This window comes from Teleopsis dalmanni, chromosome 1 (assembly GCF_002237135.1).
Source record: "Teleopsis dalmanni isolate 2A chromosome 1, ASM223713v2, whole genome shotgun sequence".
NCBI classification, from domain to species: Eukaryota; Metazoa; Arthropoda; class Insecta; order Diptera; family Diopsidae; genus Teleopsis; species Teleopsis dalmanni.
The window spans coordinates 8,218,633-8,235,639 of record NC_051846.1 but is presented as its reverse complement, the minus strand read 5'-3'; positions in this window follow the sequence as shown (position 1 = coordinate 8,235,639).

Sequence of the window (17,007 nt, the reverse complement as noted above, 5' to 3'; positions counted from 1 at the left end):
CCATCGTGGTAAGCATTTTGAGTCGATTGAATCGGTAAAAGAGAATTCGCTGATGGAACTAAAAGCCATACCTTCACGGGCCTACGAAAAGTGTATGGAAGATTGGGTTAAGCGTTGGCATATGTATATCGCTTCAGAAGGAGCATATTTTGAAGGAGATAAAATAAATTTGAAATAAAATTTAAATTTGAGTGTTTTATTTACAAAATCCGAGTACTTTTTGAGCAGAAGGTACTTGGGTTCCGCATTATTAGCATTAACGTGGAAAATGACATCTTCCGAAAAAGCAATATATGAATATTCTCTAGAAAAGACGTTGCAGGGATCACAAAAAACTTTAATAACTTTAAATATTTTGGATCGAAATATTAAAATCATATTTGCAGTAATCTGATTATGTTTTATATATTGGAAAGAATTATGAAATGAAATCATCTCAGTTATGCACCAGTGTACAACAAATCAATCAAGTATTTAGAGGGACTCAAATATCGCGCTCTAGTAGAGGACACTACCTGTGCATACTTAAGGAAATATCTCAAAACATTTCATGAATATTCTAACTCCCAGACCAGAAATTTGCTTTCTGTTCCACAAAATTGGCGTTTGAAGAACAAACACTATTTCATTTCTCAGTAAAACTAAGCTACAATTTTTATACAAAATTTACTAAAGTTCCAATAAATATGATGGTCTGATCATTTTATAAAAGTGGAAAAATTACTTTCTTAGATATGGTGTACAAATTCGTAAGAGTTTTGGAAGTCTAGGTCGACTAAGTCAGAGTTCAATAAATAAAGTCTATAAAACACCAAAGAATATCATGGAGAAAATAAGCTATATATCATTATAAATGAAGTCACAAAAGTGTTAGCAGTTTAAATGGGCCAAGGCTTAATTAAGGAGATCGAGGTCAACAAAATCACAAAAGAATATTGTCCTGGAGAAAGCAAACTAGATTTTGTAATATATGGGGTTACAAATTGCAAAATTAAGTCTTAATCAAATGGATCGAGGTTGAGCAAGACACAAAAGGGAATGGTTCTAGAGAAAAGAAATAAGATATTGTAATACATGGAATCATAAATTGCAAAAGTCACTGAATTTTACATTAAAGAGATTGATCAAGTCACAAAAACATATGATTCTAGAGAAATAAAACTAGATACTGTGATATATGGAGTCAGATATTACAGCAAAAAAAGGGTTAGATCGCCAACTATGAGATTATGACGTTTATTTAAGTAATTTTAATGATCGACTTCTTAAAAATTAATACCAATTCCATTCAGGAAATACAATCCAAATACAAATACAAAAAATCTATATATGAATTTATCCATATTCCGTAGACCGTTCCAGCTTAACACCCAATTTTATCTCTTTTTTCATAAACGCGTAGCGTAATTTTAAAAATATCTTATTTTTCCAGAATACAGTGTTTAAATTTCATATTTTATTATTCCATTTATGTCCAACGCTTAGCATAAATAATCAATTCCCTATCATAATAACCCCTTTTTCTGGTGTCCTACTAACCAGTCACCAGTCACTATCAAAGCGTTTGAAAGTTTTAATTGAATCAATTGGTCACGTTCCATCCAGTACCAAATCGCCAGCATTAAACTGCTTTATCCGATATTTGATATTTTTTGGGTCATAGCTGAACGAACAGAAAATTTTATTACAACTTTGTGAAATTTTCCCTACAATTGGAACCGTCGGAAAATTCAATTTGAATACGAGCGAAGCATAAAGCATTTCCTCCTTTTTGCGAATTAAAAATTTTGCTCGCAACGTTAACAAATCCAGAGCGACAAGCTGTGGGTGGCACACAAATATCCATGAAGGCGGAAATTTCGTTAATGAGTTGTGGAAATGCAAGGATGAAGTGGCGAAAACTTACAAATGCAACAACAACGGTAAAAACAACTGCAACAATGAAATCACTAACAACAACAACGAGCTGCAAATTTAAAGTCATTCTGACAAAGCGTAATTGGAAAGCTCAGCGCAGCGGCTCCTATTTAAGCCGCAACGATGAAATTGCATATTCATTCTTCTTGGAAAGAAATTTGGTGAAATATTTTTTGAAGGCTTGTAACTATTTTCTGAGTGGAAAGCATTTTCGCTGCAATTTTGCAAGTAGCATTTTTGCTCTTATGCGGTTGTTACTGAGCTTTCATAAGGAATGCATTTTTTAAAGTTATTCACGTCCGCACATTCGCAATTTAACAAAAAAAATTATGAAAAATAATAAAAAAATTAAATATATGGAGAAAATTATTTTCTGGAGTGGTCTTCCATTTTACTTTTTCATTTAAATTTAAAAATTAAGACAGGGCCAGATATTATTTTTTCCTCTTTGCTGGGTGACGACATCGATGCTATTGGGCGCAGCGAGTGCCTTTACAGCTATCCTTAATCGTATAGAAAAAATCGGCTTTGCAGTGAATGACAGTAAAATGTGATATTTGCCTTAACATAAATGTACGTCATACAGACAGTCACCCGTTTGCAGAGGTCAACATTTTTATGTTTTTCATCTTTACTGGAATTGCCAACATTGAGATCAAATGAATATGTATTGCAAATAGGTGTACTATATCTATGGAATATATCTTTTTCAAATCCCATAACTTATAATCCGTAACTTGCACAGAAATATGGATAATATTAGGGATAATATTATCCATATAGATAATATGGATAAGAATACACAAAACGAAAACAACTGCTACGGTTCACAAATCACTTAGACCAAGTACGCTAAAAGGTACTCGGATTAATATATAATAAGTAGACATGACACACAAATTTCAAGAGATATCACCGACATTGTAAAGCTTATATGATCTAAAAGACGAGCATATTCTAAAAATTGCGAAATAAACATAGACATTTATAAGTTCACAAAATGATATATAAAGCAAAATAGTGTAATTATCTGGTGAGGTGTCAGTACCCAGCTTGTTTCATTATTCACTCTTCTTGGTAGTTTATACTGAATAATTTTGATCTCACATTGTAAACCCTTGTACCAAATAATCGTTCCATATGATAGTTTGAGTGTATTTAACAGTATATAGAAAGTATTTAGTGTTTAAAAACATAGTTATATTTTTTTTTATCTCTATCATATAATATAATATTTTATATATTCTATGAAAAAAAATATTAATATTTAGTTTAAAATATACATATTGTGAAACGTTGGAACAGCACACCGTCAAATAAGAGACCCCACTGTAGTGAAGGATTAGCCGAAGTAGACCCCGAAACGACTTGAGTCATTTTTCGTCCTTCGATTCTCGAATGTTGTTATTGAGTTAAAGCTAGAGTGGCTTACGATCGCATAATTACATCGCTTGTTAATGCAAATAGCTGATTTAGCTTGAAGTTGCCTTCCAAGTCATCATCAACCTAATGGTGTCCCAAGACTCCTCCTTTTCTTCTAGGCATAGTCTGCAAGTATCTTCCTCAGCAAGAGTTCTCTTTTTGCGGTGATACTTGAAGTTTCCATGTCCAGTAATCAATGCGGTCAGCCAGCTAAGGATGCTCCGCGGATAGTTAAGCACTTTTATCGCTTTCCTGGCCAACGGTTTCAGCATCATGAGTTTAGTCTGTCTTCAAGTTTTTATCTCTCTACATTTATTTAGATGAATTGAAGTTATCCACTTATCGATATAGGCTGCAATCATGTTGTTGTTCAATGGTATTCTGGGTTCTGGGCCGCAGAAGTTATGTATATATTATATATATATATTACATATATATATATTAAACTTAATATTAATATTTGGCTAAAACACTTCTACTAAATGTATGTATATATTTATGTTTATATGTACATAAATGTTTATGTTTATATATATAAGTATATATGTAAATAAATATAAACATAAATAAATGCGTATGGTAGTAGTATTTTAGCTTTGTTTTACTTCATTTTTAATATGTTGTATTACATAGAAATTTATAAAAATACATATATATATATACATATATATGCATATATACTAACATAAACATTAGTTTTATTAACAATATTGGAACTAATTAAAGTGGTGCGTTTCACAGAGACAAAATTCCGTTAAACTAAAACGGAACTTTAAATTTAGCTATATTTTTTCCAGCTCCTATTATTTCAACAATCCACACACACACACACAGTACGTCCGCCCATATTTTTATTGAAAAAAAATTGGTTTGTATTTTTATGATTTTATTGCTTCCGATTGCCGTCGATTTTTATGTCCATGTTGTTGTCATGGAATTTTTATAAAATATTTTAAAAGGCTCGCCTTTTTTATTCCCAGCAGCAATAATAAATTCAATATAAAATTGTGATTTAATTTTTTATGCACCATTTGTGCTAATTTGAAACTGCATTTAATGGAATGTATGTACGTACGGCTTTTCGTAAATATTTTAAAGAAATAACTTTTATATGGGGAATACATTTTCATTAGTAATATTCAATTATTATTTATTTAATAATATTAAAGCGTTATGATTAAATTTTTGTGTTGTTCACAGGTTTTTACTAAAATTTTCTGCTTCCAACTTAAATTTGAACTATTGTCCTACGGATGTTTAGAGATTCTTTCAAGAGAACTACACTGAAGGACGCCTATCTTCACCTTTTTGCATGTGCCATTGCCATTTTTAATTTAGTGCCTTCACATTTTTCTTATTTTCACGCTGGTTTGAGGCACATTTCTGTGTAAACTTTTCTGTTAGCAACTTTTTTGCTCGCTTTAGGTAGCATTATTGTCGTCTGGCTGTGTGGCTGTGTGTCTGTGTGTATGTGTGTCTGTACACGTGTGTACTATTAGATTATAACGGTAATAGTATACATTTTTAAGTAAAAGCTTTTATGGACCTTGGTCAACTTATTAATTCATAACCATGGCCTGCATGGCTTGTGTTTACTTTGTGCATCCTTTATTTGCTGCTCAAATTGCATCCACATAGGGTACGCGAGTCAACATGTTGCTAACACGAATGTATGTTGCTAAGCAAGTACAATTGTTTTCAAAGTAATTAATATCCGCCGACTTACTATTATAAATTTTTATGCTCTAAATATATATGACTTAGTCGCAATATTGCAATTTTTGCAATATTTATATAATGGGCCACCAAGCGAGATAAATCACATTGTTGTAATTGTTTTGTGTTGAGATATTTATGTTGGTTCTTCAACTTTCAGTTGGAAAATTTTGTGCGCTGCGATACTCGGTAAGTTCTGAAACTATGCTGCAATCGGCAAATTTATCATAGCGAAAACTTTTTTAATGATATTCATAGCTACTTACTAGTTGCAAACTTTGACCAAAACTTTTATTACCACTAAGCTATAGCATATTATTAACAATATTAGTAGCGCGACACTAAAAAGTTGAGATGCACTTTTAGCAAAGTTAAGAAAAATTAAAATATGAATTTTTATGGAAAGTAAGAAACATTAAACTTTTTCCTACTAAAACTGCAAAGTAGCTTTGTACATATTGTCAGCATATTAAGAGGATTTAAGAAAGATACTTTTGCTTGTGTAACTCCCACCCATACGATTGCTACCATATATTGCATATGTCATTGCACATGTTGGGTTTTTGCATTTTGTAATCTTATGTCCCAGTTACGATTTCAGTATTATTTTTCCCCTTGGCAACATTTCTTCGTTTGACATAATTGCTTATGCACAACATTCTTCATTGACTTGTTATGTTTTTCCTGCTTTTATTGTTGTTTGATATGAAATTTTTAACCTATTTGTGCTACTAAAAAGATGCTGTCTGTATCAGTGGCTGCGTAAGCATAACTGACTGCCAGGGCCGTATGGCTTCTTGGTGCCCCCAACAATATATATTAACATAGAATGCCATAGTCTCATCTCGGGGAGCATTTTGTGCCCTTCTGTGAGTTGTCTCTGTGTTTGGTATGAATAGTATAGTTTTGGCTGATCACATTAATTTGTTGCTTTGATAATAAAAATATTTCTGAGTATATTGTTAGCTTTGCTTGAATGTGTCCTTTGACTAGACTTTAAGATTGCAGCTTTAAAATTATTTGCATAGTAAATTATATTTCAATTCTAGTAAGAGAAATGCTTAGCACATCGAAATGGTTTGAAAAAGTAAAGTCTCTTTTTTATCACACATTTTTATCCTAACTGCAGTATGTTAGTTCTACTTTTTAGCTATTTTTATATAATGTTGCGATATAAATTTGTAAAATGTACTTACACAACTTTTAATAAAACATTTTTTGCATATTTTTCCATATATCAAAATACATATAAAATGTATTTTCTTTCATATATAATTTCAGTTTTTCAGTTGTTCAGGTTTTTCATATTTTACGCTTGATGCTCTGAAAAGTTTCCATTTGCCTTACTTTTGTACATATGTGGCCTATGTTAACATCAGCAACTGTTGTGCTGTTGTACGCAAATGTATCTGAAACTTTATAAAAAATTATACCCCAGCAAATCTTCAGCAGCAACAAAAGTTTGCAGCTTAACAGCAACTTAAGTGTTGTTGGCCGTTGGTTGCTGTGAAGTTGTGTATGAATTACTCGGATTGGTATGGATTTGGCATTATTGTGGCACTGCCAATGTTAGTTTGTGAACTTTGGGTACACAACAAATTGACATGTGTGCCTTGCTTAAGTGTTGTACCTTTCCTAATGTACTTTACAAGTTCCAGCACTTTCCATATTGCAATTGTTTCGACTTTTATTTAAGACTTCAGCATGTGTTCTGTCATAAAATGATGTATAAGATATCCTTTCCTTTCTATACTCTATATACACTGTACACTGTATTTGTTCAGTCTCCATTCTTTCTTTCATTACTGCTGTACTTAGTATTTTATTTTCCTACCTTAAACTAAATTTCATTGAAATGGTAGGTGTTGATACGTGTTTCCTATGCAAGACTACATGTGTTGCATTTCTTGAAATAAATTTAATTTAGTTAAATATTGTGTGAAATATTTTACCTACATTTCTATGTTAATAAGGTTACGAGTATATTTGCAATATCACGTAGTTGAAAGGAAATTTGAAATGTTGCATTAAAAATTATATATGCATTACTCGAAAGGATAATGAGCTCTAACAAGAGAAACATGACTTAAAATAAGTAAAAAATCTTATCTAGGAAATCAACAATTTTTGGTTGATTGGCTGGTTTTAGTAGCAACACAGTTTCCACTAAACCAGGTCATGAGAAACTTAGTTTTAAAACCAAACTGCACAATTGATAAATAAAACTATCTTTTGAAAAGTAGTGAACTACAACAACGAAAATTCTTTCTATATTATTTTAATTAATTGAATTTTAAATAATATATATAATATATAAATTTTTTTACAATCTTGGCTACTTGTGAAAAAACATGATTACTCATCGCTTCTAATTTGACAGGCAGAGTTCTAAGTCTGCCACTTGCAGTCCAAACAAATTATATACGAACTATAAAACAATTATGAAATTCTAATATTTCCTTAGACCACTGATGTGAGTACTTGGCAATACTCGAAACATCGTTGCATGGTCAGCCAAATTTTAATAAATTAAATAAAATTTTTGTCCTTGTCTTTTCTTTGCTATTCAAATCCCTCCAATATAAACTTCTGTTTTCAATAGAGAGGTTTTTTTTGAATAGTGGTAAATTACAACAACAAAAGTTTTTATTAATTTTTTATTTTATTGAATTTTTAGCTGACCATATAGCTGTATCCAGTATTGTCAAATGTCTAGGAAATGGTCTAGGAATGGTCTAGTGATCTAGGAAATATTTCTTATATATAAAAGTTGGTTGGTTAATTAAAAAATGTGAAATAAAAAAAGAATAAAATGTAATCATTAAAAATAACAATTACAAAAATATTTTATTCAAAAGAAAATAATAGAATTCTTTCGAAATGAAATATTTTCCAGAATTTTAGAGTTTTTTTACCGAACAGTAGACGACTTTCTAATAAACGACTCTTTGACTTTCTGTGTTTTAGCAAATATTGTAAATGGAGTCAATCTCTCTCGTATGGGAGTGTATTTATACCTCTAACCAAGTTATCACCTTTCAAAATGAAAAGACTTTATATTACAAAATATAGTTAACTAAACTATAATATTAAATAAACCATAGCTTTTGTTATAAACACATTAATGCAGCTATAGCATAATAGCACAATACTTCCTTCCTTTTTATATATTGTTACGAATTGTTGCTATTCCTTTATGAGTTTGTTCGAATCTCTGGATTTTGTATCCGTCAAGTAAAAACCCACGATCACTACAGACTCACCAAATTGATCCTACCTAAAATCAGTGAAAAGGCTATAGGTTTTCTTCTAACTCGCAAAGTTTGTGGACTACTAATTGATGCAGTCACTGTACATATTACTTGTGCCCAACACCTCTATCAATTCGTTTTACTGGCAAAAGCTTACTCCCACTTTATTTGGAGGACTTTGACAGTTCCATAATTATTTATGTTTTTGTCAAAAGAATTGTGAACTACTAATTGGGACAATCACCAGTCATGTACGTGCGCCAAATATATAATTTTTATATATATATTTTAGTACGAGGCACAATATATTTCGATTTTTTTAGAAATGGTTTAATTCTATTGAAAATTATTTTATAATAAATATGTTAAAACTTTATAATTTACTCTATTAAAATAACCTTTTAATCAGCCAATCAGGCTCTTTCGTCTTGGCAACACTGACAATAGCTTATATTCAGTTTCTTTAGAGGTTAATGATATTATGGAACATTTTTTATACATTTGTTCCGCCCTCACAAGACTCAAGCTCAGACTTCAGAGTTCTCAAGTCAAACGTTGTAGATAGCTCCAGTATCAGAGTTTTATGTCTGCCAAAAGTTCTCCATTCAGCGTCACCTCAAACCGAACCGAACAATTTTGTCATATGTTAGAATCACCTTACAATTTACCTTCACATTGAATCTTTTTCTATATAATGTAATCTTCCTTCTTATATACAAAATAAGTTATGTACAAAATATACCATAAGGTAATCCAAAATCATGGTTTTAGTGAGTTAAAGACATATACGGTGACTTTTGAAGCTTTCCGCCTACTGGAAAAGTACATGTTATATATATTTGACTAAAATAGTCTTGAATATTTGGATATAAATTTAAATCTTCTGTATAAAAATTGTTCCCATACATTTTAATAGGTATAAAAAAGTTATTAATAATTCACATAACGAGTTCTTAAGTTTTTCCAAACAATTTAAGATTTATTTTAAGGATTGCTTATAAAAAAAAATACTAACTTTTTTTTATAAAAAGTTTCAAGAAGAAAATACATAATTTGTTTTTAAACTTTTTAAGCTTTCAAATTGAATTTCTCACCAAATTAATTTTAATCAGTTTGGAGTTAAAATCTTGTACGAGTACGAGTACAGCGGGAATCAATTAAACCACTGATTTAAATTTAAAAGCAGATAAAAATATTCCATTAACGTTTATTACTGCATTTGATTTTTGAAGTTCTTACTTCATTACAAGATATAATGTAAAACTTTAATATGCATTTTCGCTTTCTGCACGAATCCAGGACAGCGGAGCAGGATTCGCTCTGAGTCAGGACTCATCAGTGTGAAGTCACTTCGTTAAGGCATATTTATGCAGTCAGCAAACGAAGATGAACGCTGAAGGAAAAGTAATTAAAAATTTTTAAATTACTTTTTCTTTATGAATTCAACTATGTTTTTTATAATAACTCAACTTTAATTTCGGTCCTTGTTTTTCACTTGCCAGAGGACATTATTGTTTTTTAATTGCTTTAAGTTTTACATTTTACATTTCCTTGCCACGAAACTCCACCAAGAATAAAAGTTAGCGTTAAAATTAGCACAATTTACAGGGATTTTGAATTTTTTTTTATAATTTTCTACTCATTCCACTCTTTTTTTTTCTGTTTTGGGTTACCTCTTACCTTAACCTCAGTATTACTTACAGTTTAATGGATTAAGTAAGCAAGCGGGCAAATTCAGAATGTAAAAAAGCGTAAGTCAGCGCAGGTATGCTGAGGACGGGAAAACTGAAAACGAGTAAAAGGAAGATCAAGGATCTGTGCCGAAGCTAAATTAAAATTAAAAGTGTTGCTGACTGCTGAGTTTGCGAAATATTTCACTTTAAACGGTGCTGCCACGGACACACTTTGTCCGTGCAGTCTTGCAAATCTGCACACCGCAATGCCGGCCACCAATAAAAGTTCACAGCAGCCACATCCGGTTCCGGGATGTGATGTGATGATGAGAAGGCAACAAATAAAGGAAAATGTAAAATAAAAATATCTCGAATGCAGAAATGGATTAATGAAAAAAGTGGATAATAAAACTTAAAGCAAGAAAATAAATGATTACATTTTTCTCTTAGTATCCGCACACTTACACCCTTACACACTTAATGCTATGGGTTATATACGAGTAAACGGGAAAATCCTTTAAAGGTTCAATGTTTTTGTAAGTGGAAAAATCACTTTTCACTGAAATCGCTACAAAGAATAAAAATCGTTGAAAAACATCCGTGTATCCGAACTGTACACTCAGTTAAACAGATATACCTATAAGTCTGTCTGGTTGTGTATATATCACGAGTATATATCAAGCCGCATTTAGGAAACATATGAGGAGAGTCCTTTTTCCATGTTGCATAGTTTAAGTTTGTTATTAGGCTGAAGTGGATGACTAAAAGCTTTTCCAGCTACAAGTCGTGTGCACTCAAAGTGGCGGAATTAGTTTCCACATTTTAAGGTTTTTAATTTTATGCTGTATCGAAAGTGAAATAGTTTTACGATTTCGAATTTTATTTCAATATTTTTTTCTTTTTACACTTTTGTTGCATTATTAAAGTTATTCGCGAATTCAATCTGACTTGACTGCTTCATGGTTGCATATAAAACTGTTTAAGTTTCATGTGGAAGATGAAATCAATAAATATTGCAAATAAAGAATTTTTTATCGAATCTCACACTTCATTGCATCATTGTATCTGTGCTGAATGTGTTATTGGCAATATTTCTGCAATTCTCAAAAACATCTTTGACAGATGTTAGCTTATAGTCAGAAATAACTTACAGATACTCTGCATCCAAAATATTTTTTGAGATAAAATAAATAAACGCTTTAATGAACCAAATTTGGGTAACAATATCAAGCCCCGATTCTGGATAACTAATAATATCTTTTTTATAGAAAATTTCTAAGACAAGAATTATTCATTCCATTAATTAAATAATATCTTTTTTAAAGAAATTTCTATTTTCTAGCAAATCCAGTTACTTTTCTTGCATTTGTTGCAAATACTACAATATATCTCTTTAACACCAATGATATTTAAGTTAATATGCAAAATAGCCAGACAAGAATCTGGTTTGGTTAGGTTACTATAACCTGACAGAGCTGCAATTTTGTAAAATAAGGGACTATATTTATCTATTAGTTTATAGTCTTTTCAGGCTGGTTCACTTTCACTTCAATGAGGTAGTCGTGCCTTTAAGCATTACTTGTAAGCTAACTATTGCGATCCTTTTGGGGATACTTATGGTCTACGTAAGAATAACTCCAATCCATCAAAAGTAGCTATCAAAATCAGCTACTGTTTGAGCTTAGATACTAAGCCATATGGAAGCAGCAATGGGTAATCAGTATTAGTATTACAAGAGAAGATTAACTTCTCTTTTAATCGAAGATAGAAAATCAATTTATTAAAACCTTTTTTATTATAAAATAATGTAGTCTTGAAATAATACTAACTTAACTTACTGTATAGTAAGATAAGAAAATCTGACATATCTGAGAGCTCCCAAAAACATTGGTATATAACCTAGAATAGAAGATCTTCAAAGACATTCAAAGATTCCTTGATCTATGACACTAAGCCATATCGAAGCAACAAAGAATAATCAAGGTTAGTATTATAATCAAAAATGAATTTCTCTTTTCATTAAAGATTGTAATTTAATTTATTAAAACCTATCTTAATATATAATAAGTTAGTCTTAAAATAATACTAAGGAAGATAAGGAAGCCTTGCTCATCTAAGAGCTATCAAAAATATTGTTACACAGCAGAGTACTAAAGATGTGCAAAATCTGGCAAGAGTTCAGCTTTATACATGCTTGAAAGCATTTCTGTGTGCTGTGTCCCATTTGCAACTATTTAAAATCTTCTAGCCCTTCTACTGTGCTCCCTTCCAAGCCTTATTTCAATGATTTCCTGTTCACGTTAAGAGACAAGTCTTTCCAGTATTCTTCTCGTTACTTTAATGATACTTTTAATAGTTTAATACTCTTGATTCCATCTAATACTACAATCGATGATTTAAACATTCCTATTGTATAGTCTACACTCAGTATTCATCCAAATATCTCTCAATTCGGTTATCGTAAAATATATGTCCATAAATTTTTACATATATATCTTTCTATTGAAAATGTAAGAATTTATTCGCGTTAGCATGTCGTTTATGACCTCTTCAAGTCATCCTTAATTACTATAATCAGTTTTTAGTTATTAATCAGAACATTATAGTGTCAGATCACTGTATTGCATACAGTGGATTGTTTGGTCGTGGTCATGGTTTGATATAACACTGCACTATATGTAGCAGTAATTTTAATAAATTAATGAAGCAGCCCCAGAAGGTGATTTTGTTTTTGGAATGATATCTCACACATAACTTTTAGATGCATTTCACCCACTAGATAGTAGAAGCAATTTTTCAAGTATTTGAAGAATAATACTTGAAAATAACCATGTATATCATTATTCAATGCATTCGTGAAGTTGTTCTCACTAAGAGTGCTGCAATCCAATTGACAAAAAGGATTGAACTCCAGTTAAATATGGAATTCCTCCAATTTTTGTTTGCCATGTTCAGTTTAAAGTGGAGGCATCCCATGTACAGACATCCCGCTCAGGGTTTAAATTGTAACGATTTTGTTGATGTTGTAAAGGACACCATTGGCATTAAAAATGCGGTTGCGCCAATAAATGCAACAGCGGAAAAGCCATAAAATACCAAACAAAAGTAAAACATAAAACCAATAAATCGAAAATATTTTTCCTTTAAATATAAAATGAAACGAAATTCGGTTGGAAATATGCAGAGAGAGAATTCATTTCATTTGGAAATGAAGTAATTTTTCCTTCATTTTTGTTGCTGTTGCTGTTGGTGTTGTGAGCGATAAATTTCGAAGGCTTGCATTTTTTAGTTTGTGGCTTTTACGTATTTTGGAACAGCTGAAGTCACCAGACATTTCGGCTACAACCAAATAAGATTTATACTTGCAAGCGTGCAACAGTAGAGAGAATAAATTCGAGCAAAAGACGAAGAATCCCAAGCAATCACATTGACAATCACGCCCATTTACTTTTATAGCATTTTTCGTCCCATATAAAGACATCTTTTGCACGAAGACAGACTTGCAAGGATTTATTTGCAACATACAACGGCTTACACTGTGTGCCACAAGGACATATAATTTTACAAGAGTTTGGAATTCGCATTGTCTTTACATTAAGTTGAAAGTAAATTTTATTAGTTTTGAAATGTACTCAAATGTCTTAAAAGTTTTGTTCTCGGTTTTCTTCCTCTTATCTAACGAATTACCGACATAAGTAGGATGGCAGCGCCATATACTTACTAACTGCAAATATTTTCTAGTAAAACGTTTAACTTTTCTTTTCAATTTGATTCCCAAATGTCCAAATAAAATTTAATAAAAGAGCAAAAAGTCGGGACACAAGAAGGTAAATAGTTGTGGAAGAACACACAATTTATGCAATGATCCAAGAGGACGGGGACGGGAACCGGTAGGAGAAATGAAAAACTTTTCTGTAGCTACTCATGGTGAATATACTCGTATATGGTATATAGTGCCATGCTCAATTGTCCTAAGTATCTAAGCACTCAACAGTATCCGTAATGCTGAATAACTCAATGCTTGCGCAAAAATTTACAAGGAAATCTGTTTTGCTTCATTTCATTTGATTTCGTTTTGTTTAAGGTTTTTGTGCCAATAAAAATAATTCAAGTTACTTTACTAAAGCATCTTGTTTCAATGGCAAACACAACTTCAACTACCTCGAAGCACATTTGTCAGACATACGAATATACAAATACACAGATATACGGATATACGGATATACGAAGACGTTGGCACTATTGTAGGAATTCCTTCGTTCGTAGGTGCGTTACTCGTAGATGCTTTCGAAGAATTACAACAAATTATTCAGTTTGTGCGTTTCCCTGCAATGGCCTAGAAATGTGTTCTTGGCAGCAAATTCTTGTTTTCATTTTAGTTATTTCACTCTTAAATGACGTTGGGCACAGTACACACTCACTATGGAGAACTATGGTTCAAAGTTTTATGTAACAGTGTTCCGAAAGTAATTCAAAAATAAAAATAAAAAAACATATTTTAGAAAATATTTGATTTAAGAAAATTAAAATCAGTTGTTTTCTTTTACTTTTATGAAATGTACACGAAACTCAAGCAAATGCAATGAAGGAAGGACAATTAGAAAGGATTATGTAGTGGAACACAGTTATGCTATACATAGACTATTGTACTTTACATGAAATATATAACTCTTTTTCATACAAAATTCATAGAAAATCTGTGTAAAATTATGCCAAACAGATTTGATAAGTCTAACGCCATGTTTCCACTTTGTTTCCACCTTGTTTCCGCTAATGAGGATAATTTACCACGCGAATAGTTTTTATATAAATGAGTTCATTATAAATAAATCAACTAATCTAAAACGAAAGTGTCGAATGAACCCTTAAAAATAAATTTCCCACAAGAGAAACTACCAAAACTTGAAATATTTTTCATATGTTTGATATGTTAAATGTAAACAAATGAAGCATAAATCAGGTAATGCCAATGGAAACGACCAAATACTAATTTCATTAACATAAGTGGAGTGGAAACATGATATAAACGTAAATATAGTTACTATGTTCACTATTTACTATTTTAAGTTAAAATCTTTAATGAGTTTAGTATTTTAGAGGAAGTATATAAAGTAACACAAAAATGCTTTTACCCACATATTACTAGGTATTCGTAATAATTTGATAAAAAAATTGAAATTAAATTAAAAGAAAACCATTATTATTATTATAAAAGACCTAAGTGCGTGACGATCATAATGAATCTATTGATAATCTTAATCTTACTTTTCAATCCAGCGTGCTGTAGTTAGATAAATTTAAGATAGATATTTTTTGGGGAGTTGTACCAGAATGTATATAGAGGCTAATCAATGGCACCTAAGTGGATAAACGTTTCGAAGCCAAAAGTTGGTTATTCTCAAAGAATGAGTACATGAGTACATTTGATGACCATTTCACAAAATCTACACCCATCTCGAAAAGATCCAATTTATTTCAATGAGTCCTTAAGTTATTGCAACTTATGAAGTGATCAAATACAATTCTTAACTTAACCTTGCTTACCGAAAGTATTTCATTTGATATTTCATTCGTTGTGATAAAAAATCTTTTTGCGTGACTTTGGCCAAGATTATTAGAGCAACCTATGAATTTACAAGTATTATATACTATTTCTTGATAAATTCATTCGAACGAGTTTTTGTGAGTCCAGAGATATCACTAGCAGAAGACTTGTGCTAGTAATCGAATTTTTAGGTTTCATTGGTTTGGAACATTAAAACTCAATATTGTCACAGAGACGTTTGTTAAGTTTTATTAAAAAAGTGCCTCTATCAAGCTCACTATTGCTTTATGTGTATCACTTAGAACGATACAGGTATATATATTCTTAATAAACACAATATTGTATTGATAAATAATAATAAATTAATAAAAAATTTTAATTAATTGTTTACTTTATTTAATTTGTGTTGCATTGGATTTGTTTTTTTTTTGTTTTGAAACTGATTTTTACTTATGTCTTCGTCAACCAGAACTTTAATATCATTTCTTACTTAATTTTATTTTTTGCTATATATGGTAGTTTATTACAATCTCGTAGTGGCCGTAAACTGTTGTGGCTCTTTAACCACTTCTCTGACCATTACTGCCAATTATTTGTAGATCTATGCTTGATACTAAGTACCAATCAGCACAACCTATCTGTCTTCTACCATCGGGAATGTTGGGTGGGAAGTTTACTTTTAGCTAGCTTAGGGTTAAGAGCCCTATACCAAAGGGCATACTAAGAAAAACAGGTGAATATATTAAGTTATTTCACTATAGACAACTTAAACAATGCTAGGCACGTTATTTACAGGAGAACCCTAAAATATCTTATTCAGTTGGTTCTAATCTAATTGGTTGACGGCATATGTTGCGCGCATTTAGCATAAGTATCTTAAGTGAACTAAATGTAATTAGAATATTTAAATCCAAATTAATTAATGAATGTGTTAATACTTGGAATAAAAATAAAGAGTATTTATTTTCACAAAAGCCCATTTTTAAATGACAGTAATAAAGAAATATCTGTTCACGAGACTCAAATAAAGGTTAGTACTTTTAAAGTTTTGTGAGAAAATAGATTGATATCTTTTATATTTCTGATTGGATGAAAGATTGAAATTTATTAAATTATTAAATAATTACACGTATATTACTAGTGCCAAAAGCAAAAAAAAAAATAAATAAATTTCAAAGATAGTGACTTTAAAGATTTAATAGAAAATTTAATGGTATTAAGTTATATTACAAGCATTCGTCATTATTTTGTGTGTAAATAACTTTTATAGAATGAAGTACAAAATAAGTTTTGAAGATATTAATTTACATGATCGAGAAGAGTTTTTTTTAGAATTTTAAAGGAGAACTTAATTTCTAATTATTATTATTAACTAATATAGAAAGATAGAATTATTTGTAATGTATAAAATTTTTTCATACTTAATTAAAGTTACACTAAAATTGATCTAAACTATGTTTTAGTAAAATACTTAAATCTAAAC